The sequence below is a fragment of the Lampetra fluviatilis genome, chromosome 48 (assembly GCF_964198595.1).
Source record: "Lampetra fluviatilis chromosome 48, kcLamFluv1.1, whole genome shotgun sequence".
Classification (NCBI taxonomy): Eukaryota; Metazoa; Chordata; class Hyperoartia; order Petromyzontiformes; family Petromyzontidae; genus Lampetra; species Lampetra fluviatilis.
The window spans coordinates 5,158,453-5,170,141 of NC_136322.1; positions in this window are offsets into that span (position 1 = coordinate 5,158,453).

Genomic DNA, 11,689 nt, shown 5'->3' on the forward strand with positions numbered 1-11,689 from the left:
CATTAACAAAGTAAAGGAATGTTAATAGTATGTAGCTGCAGTTACTAACCAACCACGTAAAAAAAAAAGTATAAACTGCATAACAAACTAAAGTATAAACTACATAGCATCATCAGTATACTTACTATACTCTGCAATAAGCTGAGCTAATAACAGTGAGTAATACATAAAAAATTCTACGTTGTAAAAAATTATATAATATGCTTCCATCTAAACTTTATTCTCTTACATGACACGCGTCTATACCGTACTATATACTGCCATAGGCAAAACCCAACATTAAATTACATACTGTATTGCTATAAACCACCCTATACCTTATACATTTTAATATAACACTATGTATTATTCTACCCACCCTAACGTGTATCAAAATGGATTATTACGTCCTTCCAGTGATTGCTAAGCCAGAATCCATCTTCTCGGTTAAAATTGTCTCTGTGTTTGTATATGTGGATCGCCTCATGAACGAATCTCTCATGATAGCCAGATGGCTTGCAGAGAACCTCTGTCTTGGAGAAGTCAATGTCATGTGAGCCCACTGAGTTGTAACAGTGATCTGCCACGGCTGAGGTGTTTGTCCTACCGTGTTTCAGGTCAGCTTTATGTTCACGGATGCGGTCAGAGTCATGTCGTTTGGTTTCCCCAATGTAACTGCTACCACAGAGGCAACTTAGTTTGTAGACACCAGGGTACTGTATGTCTGGAACCACATATTTTACAGACGGTACCAGATCACGGATGTTATGTACTGTGTTGAATCGGACCTGGATCTTGTGTTTAATCAGGATTTTGGAGATCTTTTTTGTGACCCCAGCAATGTAGGGTAAGGTGATGGTCTTGAAAGGCTCCTCAACAGGATCCTTCTTGGTGGTTGGAGTGATGGCTTTGCGGATTGCGTAGACGGAGTAATCATTAGCCTTAAGAGCTTGGCGTACGTGTTTGAGTTCACTGGAAATGTGTTCATGGTCGGATATGCATTGGGCTCTATGATATAGAGTCTTGATGAGGGAATTCTTCTGGGATGGATGGTGGTGGGAATCCGGTTTTAGATAAGAATCCGTGTGGGTGGCTTTCCTGTAGACAGAGTGGCTCATTGAACCATCAGGTCTCCTTTTGATTAGGACATCCAAAAAGGGTAGCTTGCCATCATTTTCGACTTCCATGGTGAATCTGATGGCTGGGTGTATGGAATTGATGTGGTCGAGAAATTGGTCTAGAGCAGGCCGGCCATGTGGCCAGCTGACAAAAGTGTCGTCTACGTACCTCTTCCATAAGGTCGGGCGTAGAGTGGCAGTCTGGATGGCGTCCGTCTCAAATTTTTCCATGAAGATGTTGGCTACAACCGGAGATATGGGGGAGCCCATTGGGGTGCCCTCAATTTGCTTGTAGAAGGTTCCATTCCAGGTGAAGTATGTATTGGTTAAGCAGTGTCTCACCAGGGGGGGTACCCCAGCATTCAGTCCTTGATGAACCAAGTCTTCAATGATTGCGATGGTGTCAGGCACAGGCACCTTGGTGAACAAGGAAACCACATCAAAACTGACAAGCAGGTCGTCTGGGGACATGGCAATCCCCTTGATTGTCGATACCAGGTCAGTAGAGTTTAGTACTGCAGAGGTGGTTTTTCCAGTGAAAGGCGGTAGGATTTCGGACAAAAAACGAGCCAGTTTGTAAGTGGGGGAGTTGATAGTAGAGACAATGGGACGAAGAGGTGAATCTTCTTTATGTATCTTTGGCAAGCCGTACAATCTTCGTGGCCTGGCTGCAGAAGGTTTCAACGAGAACTGTTTGGTCTGATCAATTAATGCGGTTGAAGCAGAAATGATGTTGTTGGTTTTGGAGACGAGGCTGTTGGTGGGGTCTCTTTTTATTTTTGTATAGCTGCCATCGTTGAGTAGTTCTTGAATTTTGTTGTTGTATTCTATTTTGTCCATGATGACAGTGGCATTGCCTTTGTCGGCTGAGAGGATGACAATGTCATCCCTCTTTTTTAATTGAGCTAATTCAAAACGCTCATCTTTGCTGATGTTGCTAGCTGGCATCTTAGCGTTTTTGAGGGTTACAGAGATTTCAGATCTTGCTACGTCTGCAGCGATGTGACTCAAGCCCTTGAGAGCTACATCTACTCGAGCAATTATATCATTAACTGGTATGTGTCTAGGTGTGACTGCAAAGTTTAGTCCTTTAGCTAAAACGGATTTCAAACCTTCAGAAATAGGACTGTTACTGCGATTAATTACGACTTTGTTAACATCTAGCTTTTCAATGTGTGGGTCCGGTTTCTTGTTTGAGAGGCGGTTGAATTTGGAAATCAAGTTGTCCTTACATTTAGTCGACATAGCGGCAGCTGAAGAGGCAGTCATTTTTTCCACATGTTCCCAATCCGATGTGGACATTGTTGCACTCAAAGATAAGTGTGATTTGTAGAGTGTCTTGTCTAACTGATATAGTTCGGTGCGCGTAAGTCTGATTATCTCTGAGATAAGAGCTAAGCTAGTTCTAGACAGAATTCGTTTCGCATTAGAAGAAGTTACAGCAGCAGATGTTAGTGTAAATGCGTTTGGTATTACCTTAGAGTCGCGGCATCTCTTCAGAAAGGTGAGAGACTCGATTAGCTGAGCCTTCTTATCCCGGAGCTTGTTGAAGGATCTCAAAGTTATGTGGAAACCCTCCCCGTAGAGGCGGTTAAATTTCGATTTAAAGCTTTAGTGACTGCAGGGATTCATCTTCTTGGTTCTTTCGGTAAAGTCACGCAGAAGGGAAGCAATAAAACAATAAAAATAAAACATAATAAAACAATTCTCACGGCGTTTCGGCCACAACGCAAGCAGCCGTCCTCAGGCGAAGAATGCAACGCCACCAAGCTTGGAGCGTATATTTAAGCTGGGTTAGAGGGGGGGAGGTGGGAAGAAGAGCGCCTAAACAAAATAATTTGCATATCAAGAGGAATTCAGCATATGGAAAATGCGTAGGAGGTGGGCGGGGGGGGTTCCAAATCAATACTATGCCCGTGCATTATGCAGGATTAGCAGCATCAAAGGGGGTGGGGAGGGGGGTAGCATTAACAAAGGAAAGGAATGTTAATAGTATGTAGCTGCAGTTACTAACCAACAACGTAAAAAAAAAAGTATAAACTGCATAACAAACTAAAGTATAAACTACATAGCATCATCAGTATACTTACTATACTCTACAATAAGCTGAGCTACTAACAGTAAGTAATACATAAAAAATTCTACGTTGTAAAAAATTATATAATATGCTTCCATCTAAACTTTATTCTCTTACATGACACGCGTCTATACCGTACTATATACTGCCATAGGCAAAACCCAACATTAAATTACATACTGTATTGCTATAAACCACCCTATACCTTATACATTTTAATATAACACTATGTATTATTCTACCCACCCTAATGTGTATCAAAATGGATTATTACGTCCTTCCAGTGATTGCTAAGCCAGAATCCATCTTCTCGGTTAAAATTGTCTCTGTGTTTGTATATGTGGATCGCCTCATGAACGAATCTCTCATGATAGCCAGATGGCTTGCAGAGAACCTCTGTCTTGGAGAAGTCAATGTCATGTGAGCCCACTGAGTTGTAACAGTGATCTGCCACGGCTGAGGTGTTTGTCCTACCGTGTTTCAGGTCAGCTTTATGTTCACGGATGCGTCAGAGACATGTCGTTTGGTTTCCCCAATGTAACTGCTACCACAGAGGCAACTTAGTTTGTAGACACCAGGGTACTGTATGTCTGGAACCACATCTTTTACAGACGGTACCAGATCACGGATTTTATGTACTGTGTTGAATCGGACCTGGATCTTGTGTTTAATCAGGATTTTGGAGATCTTTTTTGTGACCCCAGCAATGTAGGGTAAGGTGATGGTCTTGAAAGGCTCCTCAACAGGATCCTTCTTGGTGGTTGGAGTGATGGCTTTGCGGATTGCGTAGTCGGAGTAACCATTAGCCTTAAGAGCTTGGCGTACGTGTTTGAGTTCACTGGAAATGTGTTCATGGTCGGAGATGCATTGGGCTCTATGATATAGAGTCTTGATGAGGGAATTCTTCTGGGATGGATGGTGGTGGGAATCCGGTTTTAGATAAGCATCCGTGTGGGTGGCTTTCCTGTAGACAGAGTGGCTCATTGAACCATCAGGTCTCCTTTTGATTAGGACATCCAAAAAGGGTAGCTTGCCATCATTTTCGACTTCCATGGTGAATCTGATGGCTGGGTGTATGGAATTGATGTGGTCGAGAAATTGGTCTAGAGCAGGCCGGCCATGTGGCCAGCTGACAAAAGTGTCGTCTACGTACCTCTTCCATAAGGTCGGGCGTAGAGTGGCAGTCTGGATGGCGTCCGTCTCAAATTTTTCCATGAAGATGTTGGCTACAACCGGAGATAGGGGGGAGCCCATTGGGGTGCCCTCAATTTGCTTGTAGAAGGTTCCATTCCAGGTGAAGTATGTATTGGTTAAGCAGTGTCTCACCAGGGGGGGTACCCCAGCATTCAGTCCTTGATGAACCAAGTCTTCAATGATTGCGATGGTGTCAGGCACAGGCACCTTGGTGAAAAAGGAAACCACATCAAAACTGACAAGCAGGTCGTCTGGGGATAGGGCAATCCCCTTGATTGTCGATACCAGGTCAGTAGAGTTTAGTACTGCAGAGGTGGTTTTTCCAGTGAAAGGCCGTAGGATCAGCAAAGATGAGCGTTTTGAATTAGCTCAATTAAAAAAGAGGGATGACATTGTCATCCTCTCAGCCGACAAAGGCAATGCCACTGTCATCATGGACAACATAGAATACAACAACAAAATTCAAGAACTACTCAACGATGGCAGCTATACAAAAATAAAAAGAGACCCCACCAACAGCCTCGTCTCCAAAACCAACAACATCATTTCTGCTTCAACCGCATTAATTGATCAGACCAAACAGTTCTCGTTGAAACCTTCTGCAGCCAGGCCACCAAGATTGTACGGCTTGCCAAAGATACATAAAGAAGATACACCTCTTCATCCCATTGTCTCTACTATCAACTCCCCCACTTACAAACTGGCTCGTTTTTTGTCCGAAATCCTACGGCCTTTCACTGGAAAAACCACCTCTGCAGTACTAAACTCTACTGACCTGGTATCGACAATCAAGGGGATTGCCCTGTCCCCAGACGACCTGCTTGTCAGTTTTGATGTGGTTTCCTTGTTCACCAAGGTGCCTGTGCCTGACACCATCGCAATCATTGAAGACTTGGTTCATCAAGGACTGAATGCTGGGGTACCCCCCCTGGTGAGACACTGCTTAACCGATACATACTTCACCTGGAATGGAACCTTCTACAAGCAAATTGAGGGCACCCCAATGGGCTCCCCCCTATCTCCGGTTGTAGCCAACATCTTCATGGAAAAATTTGAGACGGACGCCATCCAGACTGCCACTCTACGCCCGACCTTATGGAAGAGGTACGTAGACGACACTTTTGTCATCTGGCCACATGGCCGGCCTGCTCTAGACCAATTTCTCGACCACATCAATTCCATACACCCAGCCATCAGATTCACCATGGAAGTCGAAAATGATGGCAAGCTACCCTTTTTGGATGTCCTCATCAAAAGGAGACCTGATGATTCAATGAGCCACTCTGTCTACAGGAAAGCCACCCACACGGATGCTTATCTAAAACCGGATTCCCACCACCATCCATCCCAGAAGAATTCCCTCATCAAGACTCTATATCATAGAGCCCAATGCATCTCCGACCATGAACACATTTCCAGTGAACTCAAACACGTACGCCAAGCTCTTAAGGCTAATGGTTACTCCGACTACGCAATCCGCAAAGCCATCACTCCAACCACCAAGAAGGATCCTGTTGAGGAGCCTTTCAAGACCATCACCTTACCCTACATTGCTGGGGTCACAAAAAAGATCTCCAAAATCCTGATTAAACACAAGATCCAGGTCCGATTCAACACAGTACATAAAATCCGTGATCTGGTACCGTCTGTAAAAGATGTGGTTCCAGACATACAGTACACTGGTGTCTACAAACTAAGTTGCCTCTGTGGTAGCAGTTACATTGGGGAAACCAAACGACATGTCTCTGACCGCATCCGTGAACATAAAGCTGACCTGAAACACGGTAGGACAAACACCTCAGCCGTGGCAGATCACTGTTACAACTCAGTGGGCTCACATGACATTGACTTCTCCAAGACAGAGCTTCTCTGCAAGCCATATGGCTATCATGAGAGATTCGTTCATGAGGCGATCCACATATACAAACACAGAGACAATTTTAACCGAGAAGATGGATTCTGGCTTAGCAATCACTGGAAGGACGTAATAAACCATTTTGATACACATTAGGGTGGGTAGAATAATACATAGTGTTATATTAAAATGTATAAGGTATAGGGTGGTTTATAGCAATACAGTATGTAATTTAATGTTGGGTTTTGCCTATGGCAGTATATAGTACGGTATAGACGCGTGTGATGTAAGAGAATAAAGTTTAGATGGAAGCATATTATAGAATTTTTTACAACGTAGAATTTTTTATGTATTACTTACTGTTAGTAACTCAGCTTATTGTAGAGTATAGTAAGTATACTGATGATGCTATGTAGTTTATACTTTAGTTTGTTATGCAGTTTATACCTTTTTTTTACGTGGTTGGTTAGTAACTGCAGCTACATACCATTAACATTCCTTTCCTTTGTTAATGCTACCCCCCTCCCCACCCCCTTTGATGCTGCTAATCCTGCGTAATGCACGGGCATAGTATTGTTTTGGAACCCCCCCGCCCACCTCCTACGCATTTTCCATATGCTGAATTCCTCTTGATATGCAAATTATTTTGTTTAGGCGCTCTTCTTCCCAACTCCCCCCCTCTAACCCAGCTTAAATATACGCTCCAAGCTTGGTGGCGTTTCATTCTTCGCCTGAGGACGGCTGCTTGCGTTGTGGCCGAAACGTCGTGAGAATTGTTTTATTATGTTTTATTTTTATTGTTTTATTGCTTCCCTTCTGCGTGACTTTACCGAAAGAACCAAGAAGACACAGACATCTACTTTAGATACACACACATGGATGAACACACACATCGACTCACACACACGCATTGAGTTACACACACACATCGAGTGACACGCACACATGTATGGACTTACACACACATGTGGACTAACAAACACACATATATGGACTGACACACACATACACATGGACGTACACACACACATGGACTGACACACATAGACACACACAAACGCACATTGAGTTACACACTTAGATGGACCCATGCACACATGTCAACGAACACGCACACATGGACTAACACACACAGCGACTGATACGCACACAAATGGACTGACACGCACACTTGGATTGACACACAAACAATTAGACGTACAGACACACACCTTGGGCGTTGTCCGTTCGAAAAAGACAGACACACACATGGACTTAAACACACGCATGGACCTACACGCACACACATATCGACTGAAACACGCACACATCGACTCACACACACACATGGACGTGCACAGCACTCCCCGATGATGGCACAGCTATCAGCATCGCAGTGCAACGTATGAGTAAAATAGCGTGACATGAGCAATCAAAACAATAGAAATGCATAGAAGAAGTAGAGAAGCAGGCTACAGTTTACATTATAGACTGGCAGTTCGCCGACTGAATGACATAAGCATAGACCTAAAAAGCTTGCAATACGGGCAGCAGCTGAAAAAGCAGGATACAGTCGACATGAAAGGCTGGCAGTACACTGAGTGAGGTAAAGAAGCAGGCAACAGATTATAGACTAGCATACACTAATAATGGGCAAAAGCAAAATTAACAGTGTAGATAGAGTGGCAGTGCACTGATGTTAATTAATCAGCAGGCCACATCACAGACTGGCAGTACACCGTTTCAGCGTAATACAAACACAGGTAAAAAAAAAGAAATGTATCAACTTAATTATGAAATATTAATTTTGAGCACACAAACATTATTATTCTAATATTTTGCAACGTATTAGTCTCATAATAGTAAACAATGAACATGAGTTGTTATCTGCACACAAACATTGTTATGTAAAGATTTGCAAACGTATTAGTTTCATAATATGCAGCTGAGTTGTTAGCGAAAGATTCAATGAAATAGTACTTTACATTGGTGTGATGAGGCCTAGTCCCGTGCAGAGCCCGCGGCGTCGCCTACATTGCCCCCCCCCACCATCCTCCCGGCCGATCTACAAGAATACTATGTAAGCGCTGTAATAATATGAATATGTAAGGACTTTATATCAGTAACTGCACGCATTGGGGTGGGGGGGGAGAGTAAATCACACTGTGAAGAGAAGTCAGCAGCGTGATGTGTATATTAATTCCATGTAAAACGTTAAAAATAAAATGTCCCCCGTGAACTCGACCGAAGGTGCATCACTTGGCAGGGTCCGCCTCTCCCCCCCCCCCCCATTCAATTGTCGTCAGTTGGTACAGTCAAGCCCGTGCAATAAGTAAATAATTAATATAAGAATGGCACTAAATCGCTAATTATATTAATTTAAAGTTGACGGATGGGAAAAGCGAATAGCCTATTCCCACCGCGGGGCTTGGGGCGTGACATCCGGCAAATTTTTAGAACCCCACCGTTCGAGAGCCAAATCCCCCGCAAGCGCGTGCGCGGAGACTTTTATACATAAAAGAATTTAATAATAATAATGGTCACAAAAGCCTACATGTCAAACTGATCATGATTGTAAGCATAACATTGGCTTTAACCTTTCCAGCAATATTGCAAGCAGGAAGTTAAGAAGTCCAAACACCAAAAAGACACCAAGGCACCCTCAAGTCTGCATTCCCCACAGATCATGCTTGTGTTAAAACATGTAAATATATACTGTTTTGGTAATACTAATAATAATGTATTCCAGTGATTGGCTTACACCAGAGCTACAGCCTCCAATATGGCCGTGCCTCGCCAAAAGGAAAACATGCTTTCATTATCAAAGCACGTCCACTTGCATGTTTAACCAAACGCGTGATGTGTGACTAATGCAGACCTGATGATCCCTTGTAATTGGTGTGTCTCTTCGGCGTATGAACATCTTAACACCTCCCCCTCTATCCTTGCCGGAAAGGTTATAATCATGATGTCTATAACAAGTGTAACAGTCTCCAATTCCGCTCATTCCTCTTGCCCTTGTCTCTCAGTGTCACCCTTCCTGCCTCCTCCACCATCACCACGTGCTATGCAAAGTACACAACAGGATCAGAGCCACTAACAAGGACAAAGCACGCCTCCACTTCCCCACTTAATCCCTCGTCTGGCCAACGAAAGATATCATTGAGCCAAAACGCGGTCTCACGACATACGTGGTGACATCGGGCAGTTGAACAAGTAACAATAGGCGAGCATATACAAACCAAACTATTTTTTTTATATTACCAGGTAAGGCCCACTACTCATTTGAGGCTGAGTCGACATAGGGGAGGCCCGGGACCGGTTCAGATAATCGTCACTGATGTTGCTGGCCATAAGTGGGAATTGAACTTGGGTCTCTGTCGGATTCGTAGTACGGTGCGCTAATCTACTAAGTAAGGGCCAGTGAGGTATGTCGCTCTTTTTTCAGAAGCGCCCTGGCTATCACAATTGAAGTGGCTGCTATCATCATCACGTGGACTTTCTTTGCAGCCAAATACGCTGAATGGGGAGAGAAAAACAGGAGGACGCGGATAAAAATCCACGAGACCACCACGGGGAGAAAGAGAGACGCAAACTTGAAAGAGACAGCAGGTGTCAGGGTCGGAATTACACCCACAACTTCCTGCATACCATGCGAGGGAGCCTACATCTTGTCACCGTGGCGCCTATATAAGCATGTAAGGCATACAATGCCATACCTGCATTATACCCGTGTGTCACTCCATAAAAAAACAAATATACAGTAGGCGACCCTAACGCCTGCTGTATATTTGGAGTTTGCGTGTCTCTCTCTCATCATCATCACGGTGGCTAGGAGATGTTAACCACTTCGCCTGGTTTGCAGGTCGTGGCTTCAGTCCCGACCCTGACGCCTCCTGTATATTTGTAGTTTGCGTGTCTCTCTCGCATCATCACGGTGGCTAGGAGATGTTAATTACCTCACCTGCTATGAAGGACGTGGGTTCGACCCTGACGCCTGCTGTATATTTCGAGTTTGCATGTCTCTTCCTCTCATCATCATAACTAACGGTGGCTAGGAGACGTTAACTACCTCGCCTGGTATGCAGGAGGTTCCTGGGTTCGATCCCGACCCTGACAACGCCTGCTGCTGCTGCACACTTGGAGTCTGCGTCTCTCTCTATCCCCCATGGTGGTTGCTTGTTTTTTTATCTCCGGTTCCTCCGGTTTCAACCCCCCTCCATATTTAAAATCAAAACCAAACATTTTTAGAGTATTCTACCTATTGAACTATCATTTGTGATAGCCAGGTCGCTTCTGAAGAAGAGCTACATAGCTCAGTGGTGGGCCTTACCTGGTAACAATAAAAGTTCGTTTTATAGAAGGCGATTGACCACAAAGTGAAGCTAAAATATTCACTGCCGACTCATGTTCCGTCCCACAGCATATGGGCCAACGGAGACGAACATTACGTACCAAACTTGAAATACCGATCTTATCTCCTACAAAGGTTGTGTGATGGTTTCCTCTTACAAATTCCTGCTGTCTCTTAGGGTCAGTAGGTGCGACGTGAATTGTTACAGAAAAGCAATAAAATATATTTCATACCACATTGGGGTGTATGAACATTTGCCGTCTGCTTATGAGTGGACATTAATGTGGCTGTGCTCGTGGCAGCCTGCGATCCAGCTCTGGAGACGGCAACGAGGGTTGGTGGATCGCACACAGAAGTTGCCAAAGCTGCCTTTCCCTGGGCGACGAGGGGGATGCCGCACCCCTCTGGCTACGCCTGGAGAAGGCAGGGACTTAATCGCCATCTGTTTCAATGTGTACGGTGGGCGGGGGGATAGAGCGATGCTCACTCGCGCAAGCGAGTGGGTTTCCTCCTCCCCGCGTGTATGACAAACACGGATCGCATCGTCAGTTCACCTGCACGGCTGTCCTGAGGGCTGTGCATCAGGACAGACCTACAACTGTCCATAGGCTTAACATTAACCGTAGACTTAACACTGCCTGTGGACTTAACACTGCCCATGGACTTAACGTTGCCCATAGACTTAACGCTGCCCATACATTTAATACTGCCCATAGATTTAACACTACCCGTCAACTTAACACTTCCCATAGACTACACATTGACCATAGACTTAAGACTACATATAGACTCAACACTGCCCATAGACTTGACACTACTCATAGACTTAACACTACCCGTCGACTTAACACTGCCCATAGACTTAATACTGCCCATAGACTTAGCCCCACAAATAGACTTAACACTGCCCATCGACTTAACACTGCCCATAGACTGAAAACTACACATAGATTTAACTTAACACTGCCCGTCGACCTAACCCTGTCTATAGGCTGAACTAAACAATGTTATTATTTGATGACATCTTCTCGCCACTGCGGGGATTGGTGAACAGCTTATGCAGTTCAGAAAGTGAACTAATATCCATCTATTTCCATATGTACGGGGAGAAGGGATATAGTGTTGACCCTCGC